This window comes from Pinus tabuliformis, chromosome J (assembly GCF_031772625.1).
Source record: "Pinus tabuliformis cultivar Carrire ecotype Pingquan chromosome J, CPIR1, whole genome shotgun sequence".
Taxonomy (NCBI): domain Eukaryota; kingdom Viridiplantae; phylum Streptophyta; class Pinopsida; order Pinales; family Pinaceae; genus Pinus; species Pinus tabuliformis.
Window position 1 is genome coordinate 75,141,484 of NC_142295.1, and position 16,557 is coordinate 75,158,040.

The following is a 16,557-nucleotide window of genomic DNA, read 5'->3' on the forward strand; positions in this document are numbered from 1 at the left end:
AAAGAAAAGAGAGAGAGAGAGGGAGGGGTTCTTCTTTTTTTTTAGCCAGATTAGAATGTGTTTGTAAGCCTATGGGCAAAGTGTAAAAGAGGCCACTGATATTAGAAGAGCAGGCCAGAGAGAGAAACAGAGTATCAATATGTAATCCTTTGTTTATTTGTTATATGCAGAGATTAATTCAAATCAGTATAAATGTGTGTTTCAAGTGATTGAATGTTGAATGTAATGTGAGTCAGGGTTTCTGTACAATATATATATGTGCAGGCGAATTCGGCGAACACAAAGAGGAGAGCGAATACACAGAGAGGAAAGAATGGAAACGAGGTAGAGGATCATGATGGATCATTGAATCCATTCGAAGGAAGAACCAAAGAAATGTTTGAAGCATTCGTGATTAAGGAATCACAGAGTTTAAGTTCAGGAGAGAAGAGTTGCACAGCGGAATAGCGGAAGGCCAGAACCATTGAGGAACCCAAAACCCTGAAGAAAACCCAAAACCACAGAAAACGTGAACAAGTCCGAGCGTAAATCAAGACAAAGGGCGGATTGAAAATTACAAGCGGAATTTCGGGCAGAGTAAAAATGGTAAGTGGTTTTTAGTGGAGCTCACCCGATTCCACTTATCGTTCGACACGTAGCAGTCGGGTGGAGAGAGAAAACCGCTCATTTCAGGTGGGTATTCTCTGTGCTTGTATCTCACTCGAAATCTTTGTAGACCGTCTGATCCACTAAGTGCAGATCTACGGTGGGGAACTATCAGGCAAGTTGTGTTTGTTCGGAGAAGACACCAGCCATTGATCTGATGGCAGAAGATTAACGGTGGAGATAAGTATCGCATTGGAGGAGAACAGAGGCATGAATAACCTCGACCTCAATCGATGCCCGATTGCTCTCAAGCGATAGAGCGAGGATCGTTGGATCTGTGAAGAGGATCAACAACGGGGATTTAAAATATCGCATCGCAAAACATAGCAGTGTTGTATCGGCGGAAAAGGGATACGACATGCGTTGTGGCAGACCCAATAGAGTTATAAACGCAACGTATATGGCTTGAAGTCCGATTGCATTTATCGCATATCGGAAGCGGAGGAGGAAAGTGTTAAAGAGGACTGCGGGAGATTGCGATTGTGATAAAAGTATGCCTCGATAGTTGTGCAGAGTCTGTGTTAAAAGCGGAAAACACATGTTTATGGCATATTTCTATTATAAAAGATATATAATAAGAACAACGCAAATATGAAGGATTTATGCGTAAGTCCAACATTACCATAGCTATAAAGTGGGGTTTGTTTTATATGCGGCTTAAGGATTGCGTAAGGTTAAGGGTTGTGTTATAAAGTTCCGATAACACTAATTGTTCAAGGCTGGGCTATTGTAATGAATTATTCCGCGGGGATTAAGAAAAGGGCCTTAACCATTGATACACGCGAGTAGCCCTGTTTCAGGTTGCCCTGCGTGAATTTTGGTATCAGAGCTAGGTTGTTCCTTTCTCTCAGTAAAGATGGAGGTAGGAAGAAGGGGTCGAGGAAGAGCCGTCAGGAGAGTAGCAGATGAAGGTTTGCGAGAAGATATTAGAAATTTAACCGCACGTTTGGCAACGGTGGAAGCAGGAAGGGGTAGAGATCCGGAAGGTGGGGATGATAGTGAGGAGGAAAACATAGCCGCGACAGATGGGACAGATAGCAAAGGACCGAAAATTAAGCTATTGAGGTCAGTTTTGTTGGCTAGCAACAAGCCAAGACCAGAGCTCTTTAATTATGATGGCAGTTTGTCCGCAGAGGCTTTGTTAGACTGGATAAGTGAATTGGATAAATATTTTGAGTATGAAGAAATTAGCGAAGACAAGAGGGTCAGGTTTGCTGTCACCAAATTGAAGGGACATGCAACATTATGGTGGGACAGTGTACAGGCAGAAAGGAGGAGATTAAACAAACCATTGATTAAAAAATGGGATCGGATGGTTGCTAGAATGAAGAGCAAGTTTCTGCCTAAAGATTATCAAATTGCCCTTTATAGACAAGTACAAAACCTGAAGTAGAGAATGATGACTGTGAAGGAATATACTGAAGAATTTTATAAAATTAACCTGAGAGCTGGTTATGTAGAAGATACCCCTGAGAAAACAACGAGGTTTGTAAATGGTCTACGGATGGAGATCCTAGACGAGATTAGCATTCTTTCCCCTAGGACCATGGAGGAAGCTTATTAGAGTGCTTTGAAGGCGGAGGAAAAGATTGCTAGGAAATAGAATGCCAAAAGAGGACGTGGTTCTGGTAGAGGGCGAGGACAGACCTTTGGCAGAGGTAGGACTGCCAACAACAATGAAGAGGGTAGTAGTTCGAAGACTTCGGGACATAGTGAAAGGGAAGGTAACACCAAAGGAGGAAGGTCATACCAGCGAGGAAGAGGTAATGGCAGAGGCAGAGGAAATGCCTATCAGTGTTACAAGTGTCACAAGTGGGGACATAGGTCCTTTGAATGTCCTGAAAATGAACAAACTAGGCAGAGGGAAGCATATGTTTCTCAGCCCGATGAAGCGGAGGCACCACCACAGGAGGTGGAGAATATACTAGAAACGGGGGAAGCCTTCGTGTTGAACAAGGTATTATTAAAATCAGTTAAGGAAGTAGCTGATCAGACACAGAGGAAAGCATTGTTCTGGACTGTATGCAAGTCGCATGGGAAATGCTGCAAATTGATTATAGATAGTGGAAGTACTGATAATCTGGTAGCTACTGAAATGGTGGAAAAATTGGGTTTGAAGAAGTTGAAGCACCCAACTCCATATAGGGTGTCTTGGTTGCAGAAAGGTCACCAATTGCTGGTCGATGAGCAGTGTGAAGTAGAGTTTCATATTGGCAAATACAAGGACAAGGTGACTTGTGATATCATGCCTATGGACGTGTGCCATATTCTGTTAGGCAGACCATGGCAGTATGATAGGAAGGTCGTCCATGACGGGGCAACAAATTGTTACAAGTTTGTAAAAGATGGGATTAAGCATACCCTAGTGCCCATGAAGGAAGAGGATGTGCAAACTAGTGGAACAAAGGCACTATTGTTAGGTGGAAAGGAGTTTCTGTGACAAATGGAGGATGATGAGGTGAAGTACGCAGTTGTGCGAAGGCCAAAACCAGTATTGATCCATACTGAAGTCACTGACTTACCTGAAGAGATACAGAACATGTTGCAAGAATTTAGTGATATTGTGGTAGATGATCTACTGGACAGTTTGCCAAACAAGGTTGCCTACCGGATGAGTCCAAAGGATAATGAAGAAATTCGGAAGCAAGTGCAGGAGTTGTTGGACAAAGGACTGATTTGGGAGAGTTTAAGCCCTTGTGCAGTTCCGACTGTTTTAGCTCCCAAGAAAGGAGGTGAGTGGAGAATGTGCACGGATTCCCGGGCCATTAACAAGATCACCATCAGGTACAGATTCCCTTTACCTCAGATGGATGATATGATGGATTGTTTGAGTGGAGCAACGTACTTTTCAAAGATAGACCTGAAAAGCGGCTACCACCAAATCAGAATTTGAGAAGGTGACGAGTGGAAGACAACTTTCAAGACTAATGAAGGCTTGTACGAATGGCTGGTTATGCCATTTGGGTTAAGCAATGCCCCTAGCACGTTCATGCGGTTGATGAACGAGATGCTGAAGGAATTCATTGGTAAATTTGTAATTGTATATCTGGATGATATACTTATATTCAGCAAGACGAAGGAAGAACATTTTCGACACGTGAGGTATGTATTGGAAAAATTGCAGCAGAATAAATTACTGATAAATTTGAAGAAATGTTCTTTTTTCAAGAAAGAGTTAATTTATTTGGGATTTGTGATTTCTGAGAATGAACTAAAAATGGATCCGGAAAAGGTTGCAGCCATAGTTAGCTGGCCGTCTCCCAAAAGTTTGTTTGAGGTACGAAGTTTCCATGGATTGGCGAGTTTTTATCGGAAATTTATTAAAAATTTCAGTGGGATTTGTGCACCCATGCTGGACACCATTAAGAAAACAAATTAGCCTTTCCATTGGACAGAAATGGCAGAGAAGAGTTTTCAGCTGCTCAAAAGGAAAATTACCAAAAAACCAATTTTGAGGTTACCAGACTTTAACAAACTTTTCCAAGTTTGTTGTGATGCCAGTGGGACAGCCATTGGTGCAGTACTCAGTCAAGAGGACAAGCCAGTAGCCTATTTTAGTGAGAAACTAAATGAAAGTAGGCAGAAATACACGTCTTATGACAAGGAATTTTATGCAGTGGTTCAAGCGCTAAAGCATTGGAGACATTATCTGTTGGCCAATGAATTTGTCTTATTTTCGGACAATTCTGCGTTGCAGTATATTATGCAGCAGCATAAGCTGAACCATAAACATGCGAAGTGGGTGGAGTACTTGCAGAGTTTTACGTTTGTGTTGAAACACATCAGCGGTCAAGCCAACAAAGTGGCAGATGCGTTAAGCAGGAGGAATTTGATCCTACAGGAAAGTACAATACAAGTACTAGGATTTGAACATCTTAAGGACTTGTATGAGGTAGATGCAGATTTTAAGGAAGCTTATGAAGCTTGCCAAAATCCATTGTTGAGAGATAACAGTTCATGGCTGGACTATAATATGCAGGAATGATCGCTGTTCAAAGGAGGGCAGTTTTGTATTCTGGAATGTTCTATGAGAGAGAACTTAATCCAGGAAAAGCATAATGGAGGTTTAGCCGGGCATTTTGGCATAGACAAGACCTTGGATCAGTTGAGCCACTTTTACTATTGGCCGAAGATGCGCAGAGATGTACAAAGGTTTGTAACTAGGTGCAAAGTGTGTCAGCTTGCAAAGGGACACAGCCAAAAGACAGGGTTGTATACACCCTTACCCATTCCGAATAGACCATGGGACTCAGTCAGTTTAGACTTTGTCTTAGGTCTGCCAAAGACACAATGGGATTCGATTCCATCATGGTGGTGGTGGATTGTTTCACCAAAATGGCACATTTCATTCCATGCAGGAAAACCAGTGACGCCACACATGTAGCGCATTTGTTCTTTACCGAGATAGTCAGATTACATGGCTTGCCAAAGTCTATTGTTTCGGATCGAGACATTAAATTTACAGGACATTTTTGGCGAACCTTATGGAAAAAATTAGACACCAAACTAAACTTCAGCTCAGCTTATCATCCGCAGACCGATGGTCAAACCGAAGTGGTGAACCGAAGTCTAGGAAATTTATTGAGGAGTTTGGTTGGAGAAAATTCTCGACAGTGGGATCGTGTGCTTGCACAAGCGGAATTTGCTTATAACGATTCGCCCAACCGAAGCATGGGCAGTAGTCCTTTCCAGATTCTATACGGAATGCACCCACATGGAGTACATGAGTTACGGGATTTGGGACAGTTGGAACACAGGAGTGCTGATGGTGAAGATTTCGCAAAGGCAATCAGTGATCTTCATGAACAGGTGAAATTAAAATTACAGAACAGCAGCCAAAGATACAAGCAGAAGGCAGATTTGAAAAGGCGGGAGGTACAATTCAACGTAGGAGACATGGTATTAGCACACCTACGCAAGGAGAGGTTTCCTAAAGGCGAATACAACAAGTTGAAATGGAAAAAAATTGGGCCTTGCAGGATTCTTTGAAAGTTTTCTGCGAATGCTTACGAACTGTAGTTACCCCCAGGTATTGGAATTTCACCAATTTTCAATGTGACAAATCTGTATCCCTACATTGTGGCAGATGACAAAGACAGTTCGGAAAGACGAACACGGGACACCCAGAAAGAGAATGATTCGTGGATTAAACAAATGCCCCCAGCAAAGCCTCTAGAGATCGAACAGATCCTAGATACCCAGGTGGCCAGACGGACTCGAAGGAAGGAATATTTGCAGTACCTAGTCAAGTGGAAGGGTCACCCTATTGAAGATAGTTCTTGGTTAGATGCTCGCCAGATTCAAAGCGTCGGGTACTCTATTGAAGAGCTCATGGACAAGAGCCATGAATTTAATTTACCCCGGGAGCCTGATGCAGGAGCATTCGAATGAAGAGGCGACAACTGGGAAATATTTTTGTTTCTGTTTTATTTTGTTTCATTTAAAATTAAGGCTGACTCAGCCATTGTTAGTTCTTAAATTAGGCAAACATATTAAGTTAGGATTAGTTCAAAACTGTTGAGCAACCGAAAAATAACTGAGAAACAGTTCCTCAACTGTAAAAGAAATTGCTAACAATGTATTGAAAAAGAAAGAGAGAAAGAGAGGGAGGGGTTTTTCTTTTTTTTTTTAGACAAATTAGAATGTGTTTGTAAGCCTATGGGCAAAGTGTAAAAGAGGCCACTGATATTAGAAGAGCAGGCCAAAGAGAGAAACAGAGTACCAATATGTAATCCTTTGTTTATTTTTTATATGCAGAGATTAATTCAAATCAGTATAAATGTAAGTTTCGAGTGATTGAATGTTGAATGTAATGTGAGTCAGGGTTTCTGTACAATATATATATGTGCAGGCGAATTCGGCGAACACAAAGAGGAGAGCGAATACACAGAGAGGAAAGAATGGAAACGAGGCAGAGGATCATGATGGATCATTGAATCCATTCAAAGGAAGAACCAAAGAAATGTTTGAAGCATTCGTGATTAAAGAATCACAGAGTTTAAGTTCAGGAGAGAAGAGTTGCACGACGGAATAGTGGAAGGCTAGAACCATTGAGGAACCTGAAACCCCGAAGAAAACCCAAAACCACAGAAAACTTGAACAAGTCCGGGTGTAAATCAAGACGAAGGGCAGATTTAAAATAACAAGTGGAATTTCGAGCGGAGTAAAAATGGTAAGTGGTTTTTAGTGGAGTTCACCCGATTCCACTTATCGTTCGACACGTAGCAGTCGGGTGGAGAGAGAAAACCGCACATTTCGGGCGGGTATTCTTCGTGCTTGTATCTCACCCGAAATCTTTGTAGACTGCCTGATCCACTAAGTGCAAATCTACGGTGGGGAACTATCGGGCAAGTTGTGTTTGTTCGGAGAAGACACCAGCCGTTGATCTGATGGCGGAAGATTAACGGTGGAGATAAGTATTGCATTGGAGGAGAATAGAGGCATGAATAACCCCGACCTCAATCGATGCCCGATTGCGATCAAGCGATAGAGCGAGGACATTGGATTTGTGAAGAGGATCAATGGCGGGGATTTAAAATATCGCATCGCAAAACATAGCAGTGTTGTATCGGCAGAAAAGGGATACGACATGCGTTGTGGCAGACCCGATAGAGTTATAAATGCAACGTATATGGCTTGAAGTCCGATTGCGTTTATCGTATATCAGAAGCAGAGGAGGAAAGTGTTAAAGAGGAATGCAGGAGATTGCGATTGTGATAAAAGTATGCCTCGATAGTTATGCAGAGTCGCGTTAAAAGTGGAAAACGCATGCTTATGGCGTATTTCTATTATAAAAGATATATAATAAGTACAATGCTAATATGAAGGATTTATGCGTAAGTCCAACATTACCATACCTATAAAGTGGGGTTTGTTTTATATGCAGCTTAAGGATTACGTAACGTTAAGGGTTGTGTTATAAAGTTCCGATAACACTAATTGTTCAAAGCTGGGCTATTGTAATGAATTATTCCGCGGGGATTAAGAAAAGGGCCTTAACCATTGATTTACGCGAGTAGCCTTGTTTCAAGTTGCCTTGCGTCAAAAACTCAACACTGGGGGCTAACTTTAACTATCCTACAATTTCGACCACCGGTCAGAAAGGCCATATTCACGCACCGTTCCCGTTTTCTGGGTGCACAAGCCGGGTTTGGGTCGAATTGTAGGCTTATTAACAGAAGAATTGGGCAAAAACTTAAAACAATGATATCTTTCTCAATTTTTGGCCAAATGAGGTGAAAAAAGAGTTAAAACAGGGGTTTTCGACAGTGTTGGATCCATTGGAGGCATTAGTTTTGTTGTTTAATCTTTCTAAATTCCTGTAATTATACTTTTTATTATGAATATAGATTCCTTATCCAATTTTTATTGCAAAATTTTAAAACTATTGCATTTATTTCGATATTTAAATGTATTAAATAACTTGTTTGAATTTAAACAAGTAAAAGAAATAAACCAGCAGAATATAGATTAATTTTCTAATGGATAGACTTGGAAAATTCAGCATGGTATCAGAGCGTGGTTGCAGATCACAGGAAAACTGAAGGCATCAGCTTAGCAGAGTATTTGCAACAGATTCAACTATCCCGAGTGACAGAGCTGATTCTTGCAGAAAGCGACAGAGGAAGGAGTGATGTAGAGGGACTGCATCATTAGTCTGGGCCAGAGAGAGGCAGCGCAGAGGCTGAGGAAGGCAGAGACAGGCACACGCAGAGGCCAGGAGGGCTGACGTAGTTGGCTGAGGAAGCTGTTTTGCAGGTGCTGGGATTTCGCAGAGCCAAGGGGCTCAATCCTTCAGTTGCTGGGGCATAGGAGGTTGTGGGTAGTTTGTGGAGCGAAGCTGGTGGGGTACTGTGGTCAGAACAATACCTAACAAGGAAGACCAAGGTGGAGGGAGTTGCTGCCGAGCTGGATTTCTAGCCAAGGAATCAGGATTAGTGTTGCAGTTGTACAGATGATCGGAGTGGGGTAACTTGACGTTGCAGAAAGATTTCCGGGAGGGAAATCGAGAATCGGAGGGAGTTTAGAAGAGAAATTCCAGACGAGAAGTAGAGAGACTCAACAGGAGTTGAACGAAGAACTTCTAGGAGGGAAATAGAGAGACTCGCAGGAGTCGTCAGAGAAGAGCAGTGAGATGGCCGTGAATGGGCTGAGATATCTGGACAGGCTGGACGGAGCATCCAACTTTGTAGTCTGGAAGGCCAGGATCTTGTCCATTCTAGTTAGACATCACATCAAGGGCTTTGCCTTGAGAACAATGGCTATCCCAGTTTACCCGGTAGCAAATGATAGGTACGAGGAGGCAATGGCTAAGGCAAAGTGCATCATCTTTGATGGGGTCAAGGATCATGTGGTACCACATATTGCCGAGAAGAAAACGGTAAAGGAGATGTGGGACGCTTTGAAGACGCTGTACCAGCATACTTCCTTGCAGAGAAAGATGCTCCTAGAGAATCAGCTAAGGGCATACCAGATGCAGAATGGAGAGCAGATAGATGTCTTCCTCAGTCGGTTGAAGGAGATTCGTGACCAGCTAACTTCCATAGGGGCCACGCCGAATGAGGAATTAATGGTGAGGACCACACTTAACGCAGTCTCCGAGGATTGGGAGGTATTTGTCCAGAGCATACTGGGCAGGACGAGTCTTCCGGATTGGGAAGAACTGTGGGCGGCTCTTCGTCAAGAAGAGATCAGACGACTGACCAAGGCGGGGAGTAGCGGCAAAGGGGTCAAGATCAAGAAGGAGGAAGAAGAGGATGCGGCTCTAGCATCTGCAGGAAAGCAAGAGAAGAGGAGGAAGAAGGACCTCTCCAAGGTCAAGTGCTTCCATTGTGGGGAACTGGGTCATTTTGTGAACCAGTGTCTGAGGAAGAAGAGTAAGGGAGAGGCTTCTGACTCGAAGGCAGCGCCAGCGAAGGCGGAGAAAGAAGTCGAGGAGGATGACAATTGTGCCATGAGTGCTCATGTGCCACTTGAGAAGAAGTGGGGAGACATCGAGCTGTAGTCAGGAGGACTACAGGCGATGAGGGGCAGGATCCTTGAGGTACCCAACCTCTTGGATTATACCTTGCTACAGGAACCCCGAAGAAGAGTAGCAGGACTGGCAATGTCGGTAGAGACGGATGAGGATGAAGCAGCAGAGAGTGCTACAGTGCAGGAGTCCCCGGGTAGCGCGAGGCTAGCAAGATACAATAGTGCGAGAGGCATGGGAGTGTTGCACCAGTGCAGGATGGCATAGAGGTGTGCAACGGTGCGAGATGCAAGAAGTTGTTGTAGCAGCGTAGAGGTCAGTAGAGGGAGCACTTGTTAGCGGCCAAGAGGGCTTCAGCATTGGGAGTGTTTCTAGCCTGACAGGGATGTCAGAAGTTGGGTGGATTAGTTACTTCTCAGTAGCTGAGTTGCTGTGCAGTAGCACGATGCAGCATGATGAGAGGGGATGCAGTGCAGATACAGTGTTGGGAGGATGGACCAGCAGCAACACAGATGCAGAGGGAGCTGTCGTATGGATGCAACAGTGGTAGTGGCAGGGCCATGGGCAGCAGTACAAGATGCAACAGTGCAAAGGATGTTGAGCGGGGAGGCCTAGCATCAGCACAGGTACCGGTGCCGGATGATCATAGTAATGCTCAGTGAGGAGTATTACTAGAGCACAGTCCTCGCTAAGAGGGAGTGTTGATTTGGGGTAGCATCGGATGTGTTCTAGTAATGAAAATTGGTGGAGAGGCTAAAGCACACGAGATCTGCAAGACTCAGAAATAGTTTGGACAAATTGTACCCGATTTGAGAGATATTAAAATAATTAATATTTTTAATGGAGTTCCTAAGTCTAAACTTAGGAAAAATAAAATATTAATGGGTATTAATATAAAACTAGGTTAGAAGGTTCCAAAAGTCATGGATCAAGCCAAATCTAATCTTAGCCGTTGATTAGAGATTTAATCTCATTCGTTGATGGACCAACTGGAAAAGTATAAGAGGAGGCTTAAGGGTTAGTTGGAGAATACACCAGAGTGATCAGTCATTCATTTTGCTAGAGCGGAGTTGCTAAGAAAAGTTGAATCAGTGATCATCAGCAAGGGGCAGTGAGTATGAGGCAAAGAGGTAGGGACAATACTAGGAGACCAGCACAGAAGCAGAGAGAGCGAGAGCAGTAGTTAGTCCAGGCTAGGCAGAGCCCAGAGAGATTGCGTCATCCACGCAGAGGGTAGAGGGAGTGATGCAGAGGCTCCCAGAGGCTGCGCAGTGCCTCAGAGGGCTAATGCAGAGGGTCCTGGGGCCGACGCAGGTCAGCAGGAGGTTGACGCAGAGGCTAGAGGGGTCAGCGTTGAGCTTCAGTTGTGTCGGAGAGGGTTTCGTGTGACAAGTTTTCTGAATACCTGTTTCCGGATATAGAGGTATTGCTGCTGTGTATTTTTCTCTGTCGGGTGAGCCGGTTAGGCACCCGGTTGTACTCAGATAGACTGCATAATAATATAATCCTTTGAATAGCTGCACCGGTTTTCCCACATTGGGTTTTTCCGGGGACTATAGTCCAAAAATAACGGTGTCACTTGTGTGCTTGTTTTATTTCAGTTGATGATCTGTAGATGTTGTGACTGTATTGTGTTTATTTCGACATTTAAATGTATTAAATAACTTGTTCGAATTTAAACAAGTAGAAGAAATAAACCAACATAATATAGATTAATTTTCTAATGGATAGACTTAGAAAATTCGACACTGGGGGCTAACTTTAACTACCCTACAATTTCGATCGCCGATCAGGAAGGCCATATTCATGCACTGTTCCCGTTTTCTGGACGCACAAGCCGGGTTTGGGTCGAATTGTAGGCTTATTAACATAAGAATTTGGCAAAAACTTAAAACAGTGAGATCTTTCTCAATTTTTGGCCAAATGATGTGCAAAAAGAGTCAAAACAGGGGTTTTCGACAGTGCTGGATCCATTGGAGGCATTAGTTTTGTTGTTTGAGCTTTCTAAAATCCTGTAATTATACTTTTGATTATGAATTTAGATTTCTTATCCAATTTTTATTGCAAAATTTTAAAACTAACTTTGTTCAATTGTGTTTTCTGATCTTCCAGGTCGCAGAGAGCACAAGAAGAGAGCATACTCAGCGATATTGAAGCTCTTTATTCATTTATAATGTGAAATTAAAAGACAAAGCAAAAGGTTTTGTTCTCTAAATTTAAATTGTGGCTCTCACCAAACTTGGTTTTATTCATTAATTCTATGCTACTCACTCTACTAGAAATAGAAGAATTGATCAAGTGTATGCATATTTCCAGTGTAATCATGTGCGTAACAGAAGTAAAAAGATATTCCTGCTTAGTTCTGAAAATATGCATTAAAACACATCAAAGCATGAAAGACGAATTGTTTTGATAATACAATCAAGAAGTAAGGAAGAATGAAAGAGTGATGTGACTTGATCCTTGATTGGAACCATCTTTCAATAAGGTCATGACATTCCTGATTCCTTTCTTGGTTTAAATCACATTGAATATCCTCCTTTATTATGCATTCTTCAATCTTATATTCTACTGGTTGCTCCTCATCAAAAGTATTGCATGATTCTTTAGTCTCTTCAACCGATTGACAAGAGGAATCAAAAGAGACTTGAAGATCCTCTTGTGGAGGTGGAGAGATAGACAAGTTTTTGCATGCAGTTAAAATAAACTCTTCCTGAGAGGTAGATATCCCAGCTATTGCTAAGATTCGAGAAATCTAGTGGAAGAACATTCTTCAAACTCTTAATTGTCTGTGAATTGCTCCATTTGGTTGATAATTTTTGTCGTGCACACAGATTAGTACAAAGTATTGAAAAATTATTGAAATCTAATATGCATCCTAAATGATTTTACTATTCTTTTAATCATGCATCTAAGAATGAATGCAACTATAATGAGTTGTCTAAATTTCAAGATAAACACCTATGTATACCTCCCGGGCAACAGCGCCAAAATGTTGGGTGATTTAATTGCGAGTTAAATCCCTATCATTAATTGTCAACTCGGGGTTCGTAGAACTGACGAGGTATACTTGTAATATATGTACTAGGTAGTTATTTATCATAATAAATTAATCTAATGCAGTTAAAACTAATTACCAAACAAGTTAAATCAATCTAATCCAAACCAAACCAAACATAAAGAAATTGAAATCACACTTGCATAAAAGAAATCACACTTGCTTGAAATTGAAATCACACTTGCAGAATTGAAATCACACCACACTTGCATAAATTGAAATCAAACTTGCAGAATTGACATCAAACCACACTTGCATAAATGAAATCACATTTGCAGAATTGAAATCACACTCACACCTGCGGAAATGAAATCACACTTGCTGAAAGGAAAAACCCACTTGCATAAAATGAAAACACTTGCTGAAAAGAAATGAAATAAAATAACTACACTATGTTACCAATATGTACAAAGGTGTGCAAACTATGGTTGATGGGGGCTCTCCATTCCTCAACAAGCATGCTAAACAAACTATCAGATCTTGGAGATCAAAGTGGCAGTATGTATTTCATAAAATGAGTTACAAGATATTACAACAATTCTCTCCTCTCACTTTACAAACGACATGGATGGAACTTGGAACCACCAACTAGAAACTAACACTAACACTAACAACAACACTAACGAGTTACTTACAACTGACAACCTTTTGTATGAAGGGTGCACTCTTATTTATACAAAAATTGAGGATAACTATACAATAAATATAGATCCTTAGATCTCTCCTAAATCCACATTTATCTCTTGTGGTTACAACTAATCTCCTAAAAATGTAAGATACAAATCCTCTCATCCATGATTCTTCTCCTTTGGATGTGCATAGTTAATGATCCACATCTTCTACAATTATTCCACAAATCCTCATGAGTTGGAATTTGAAATTCGAATTCGTGGTTGGGTGGCCAAGTAGGACCCTTCTAGAATCTCTAGTAAGCCTACAATATCACAAAACTCATAACACTTTTAGATATATATGAAAATATGTTAATTTCCTAGCATTTAATCACAAATTCACTTATAATACTTAAAATCAATGACTAGGAAAATAATAATGATAAACCATGTAATGATGAAAATGGTGACTTAATGTAAGGTTATGGGGCTATAGAGTTACGGAATGAGGGTAACATGATGGAAATGAAGGTGAAAGTGGATGACATTTTGGAGACCCAACAATCACCTTGAGCCATAGTATTAGAATATTCTAATACTAATAGGGAAACCTCCCCTGTGGTTGAATGCCACTTAAGAGCAAGAGAAAGATTGTTGAGATGATAGTGGCAACCCTTTCTCTTGCTGCGATAAGTTCCAGCTCCACCTAGTGAGGCTTTGCATCGGGCCTATTGATTTTGCAACAACATTTATCTCTACCACCTAAGTTCCGAGCATGTTGAGAACCTTTTCAATGTTTTCCCCTTATCTAAATCCTTATGGACTCAAGAAAATCTCCTCCTTAGGCATTCCAATAGAGATAACAACAATGTCCTAAACATAGTGGTAAATTGGAGATCAACTTATTTTCTTAATGTCATTCTAAATAGGGCATGGAGCCTCCTTCTAGGATTACTCCTTTGGGAATTTTGGAAAGAGCACAATTGTTGTATCTTTCACTACCAAAGCTTTTGAGTCAATTTTGTTACCCACCAAAAGTGGGTGACACTTAGGAGAAACTTTTCTTCTATTCATCTCTTCTAGCCAGCATCCCTGAGAACCATGTTACCCACCACTAGTGGGTGACCCATAAGAGAAATTTTCTCCTAGATTTGTCTTTAGCCGACTGCTAGTAGCCCCTGACAACCACCAATGCAGCCAATATATTGTGACATTTGATCTCCGCTCCCTGAGCTAGTAATATGTCCCTTCGCCCATTTGTCGAGAGCATATGTTTGAAGGTGGGCCATCTAATCCTAAGGGTCCACATGATCACTGGGTTCACAAAGCTCTGGCACACCCCCTCCCCATGTTTGCATGTTTGGGTCAGGCTTGGAAATGTTGCCCCAGAGGTTGATGCAACTAAAAAAAGAAGATTAAAAGCATATCATGGCCACATACAAAAGAAAATAATATCACAAAATGCAAAAAATGGTCAGGACATTATATTAGCATCATGGATACTTTTGGGTATGGATTGATGGGGGGATTTGGCGGAAAGGGTGGGCTTAGTTTGTGCTCTTGTCCCCTTCATCTCTTTTGGATGTTACCCTTGGATCTTAGTCCCGTGGGATCTCCTTTATTGACCATTTGGTTCTAGGGTGGTACTACTTGGGAAACCCCGACTTTGGGTGCGTGGTCCCGCTCCTTTATCCGCATATATTACTCCCTTTCCACTCACTATACCCCATTCATCATTTCTCCCACCTGGGTCCACATTTCCATTCTGGGTCCACATAAGGCCAACGTCCCTATTCCCTGGCCCCACCTTGGGTCACGCCTGGAATGGTGCGCCTTGGAGATTGAAGCAGCTAAAATAAAAAAGAAAAAGCATAATTGGCCACTTTCAACAGGAAATTTTACCACAAAATGCAAAAGATGGCCGGGACAAAATAATTAGCACGTGGGCAAAAGCTAATACATGAGCTCTACCCCAATCCATGGTTATCACCCTGGTTCCATATGCCCTAGATGAGCCTCCTTTATCATTCAGGAACCCATGATTATCCCAACCCTTGGAGGGCAATGAACCGCCCTACCTAAAAGGGGGTAATCACTGATATATCTTACACATCATGCTCTTGTCCTTTGAGCCCCGAGTAGTTAATTAAATAAAATTCATAAAAGGCAAAAGGCATATAAAGAAGGGTGGAAAAATCAAGGTCGAGGCACCTCATGTACCATGATTGCTCCCTCCTACACATTACATACCTAGGTGTGGGCTTCCCCTTATTTAGCTACACCTATGCCCTAATATGTGGCCCAGGATTGCCCCTCTCATTCCTTACTCCATTCGACTTATTTATCGCTTGCCACCCCCATTAGAGGGATGTACCTTGGACATACTATCCCCTTTAATGGTTGAAACCACCTAATAAGGTACTTGGTTAACCCCCTTTGGAGCTTGGAGACATTAGCAAATTCCAAAGCCCACTACGGAAGGGCATGCCATTATGAAGTACCCACTTTGTTATCCATGATTTGTAAACTCTTTTACCCGATTATTTTAATGACTAGTTGTACTGGAAGCCTAGGGGACGCATTGGGTTTTATGCAGGATTACAGGTGGTTTCCATTTGGGTTTGGTCTCCCTACACGAGATCCTAACCCTAGAGGTCTACATTGGCACATATAGGGTGTGCATCTAGATCCATTGGCCTCCACAACAACGGACATCACTCCATGGGTCTTCATTGATGCTCAGAGACTACTAGCGATCCACGTTTGGGATGATGGTGATATGCTTGGTACATTATGCCCAGTAGGCCCCCACAGGAGCCCCACACACTTGGCAGGGGTCTCAGGACTTGTATGATATCATGATAGCATTCATTCCACAACTCAGATCCTTGCAGAGAACTAAGTTACCGGAAACGGCTACCTGAACACAGGAAACGCCGTTTTACGTTTCTGATACGTATGCAGTACGGAAACGGCAAAAAAACGGCTTAAAAACGTTTTGGGTGCCGTTTTATGATTTGGAAACGGGCCGTTTTTTCCCTAGCCTTTTTCCAGGCATTTTCCGGAAAAAAACCTCCCGTTTTAAAAAAAAAATACGTTTCAGGGCCTTGCTGTAGTGAAGAATGACCAGATTGGATGCAAAATCCAACCTCCACACAGATATCTAACCTCTGTCCAAAGTGTGAGGCCTGCACACTGTTCATATTTCAGAATTTGTAGAAGGGGCAAATTCAAACCCTTTGATGGTATTTTTTTTTGAATGGGCCATTTTA

General features: G+C 42.0%; 1 protein-coding gene across 3 annotated transcripts in view; it reads left to right on the forward strand.

The window, feature by feature from the left end:
* Positions 1 to 16,557, forward strand: part of LOC149225580 (butanoate--CoA ligase AAE1-like) — a 278,498-nt gene that overhangs the window by 76,704 nt on the left and 185,237 nt on the right. The window contains exon 2 of one of the 3 annotated variants that reach the window (XM_089377167.1): positions 11,729 to 11,816. The exons of the other annotated variants lie outside the window; for them this stretch is intronic. The gene's annotated coding sequence lies outside the window, so the exon portion shown is untranslated. The remainder of the gene's footprint in view (positions 1 to 11,728; positions 11,817 to 16,557) is intronic. 3 annotated transcript variants of the gene reach the window in all.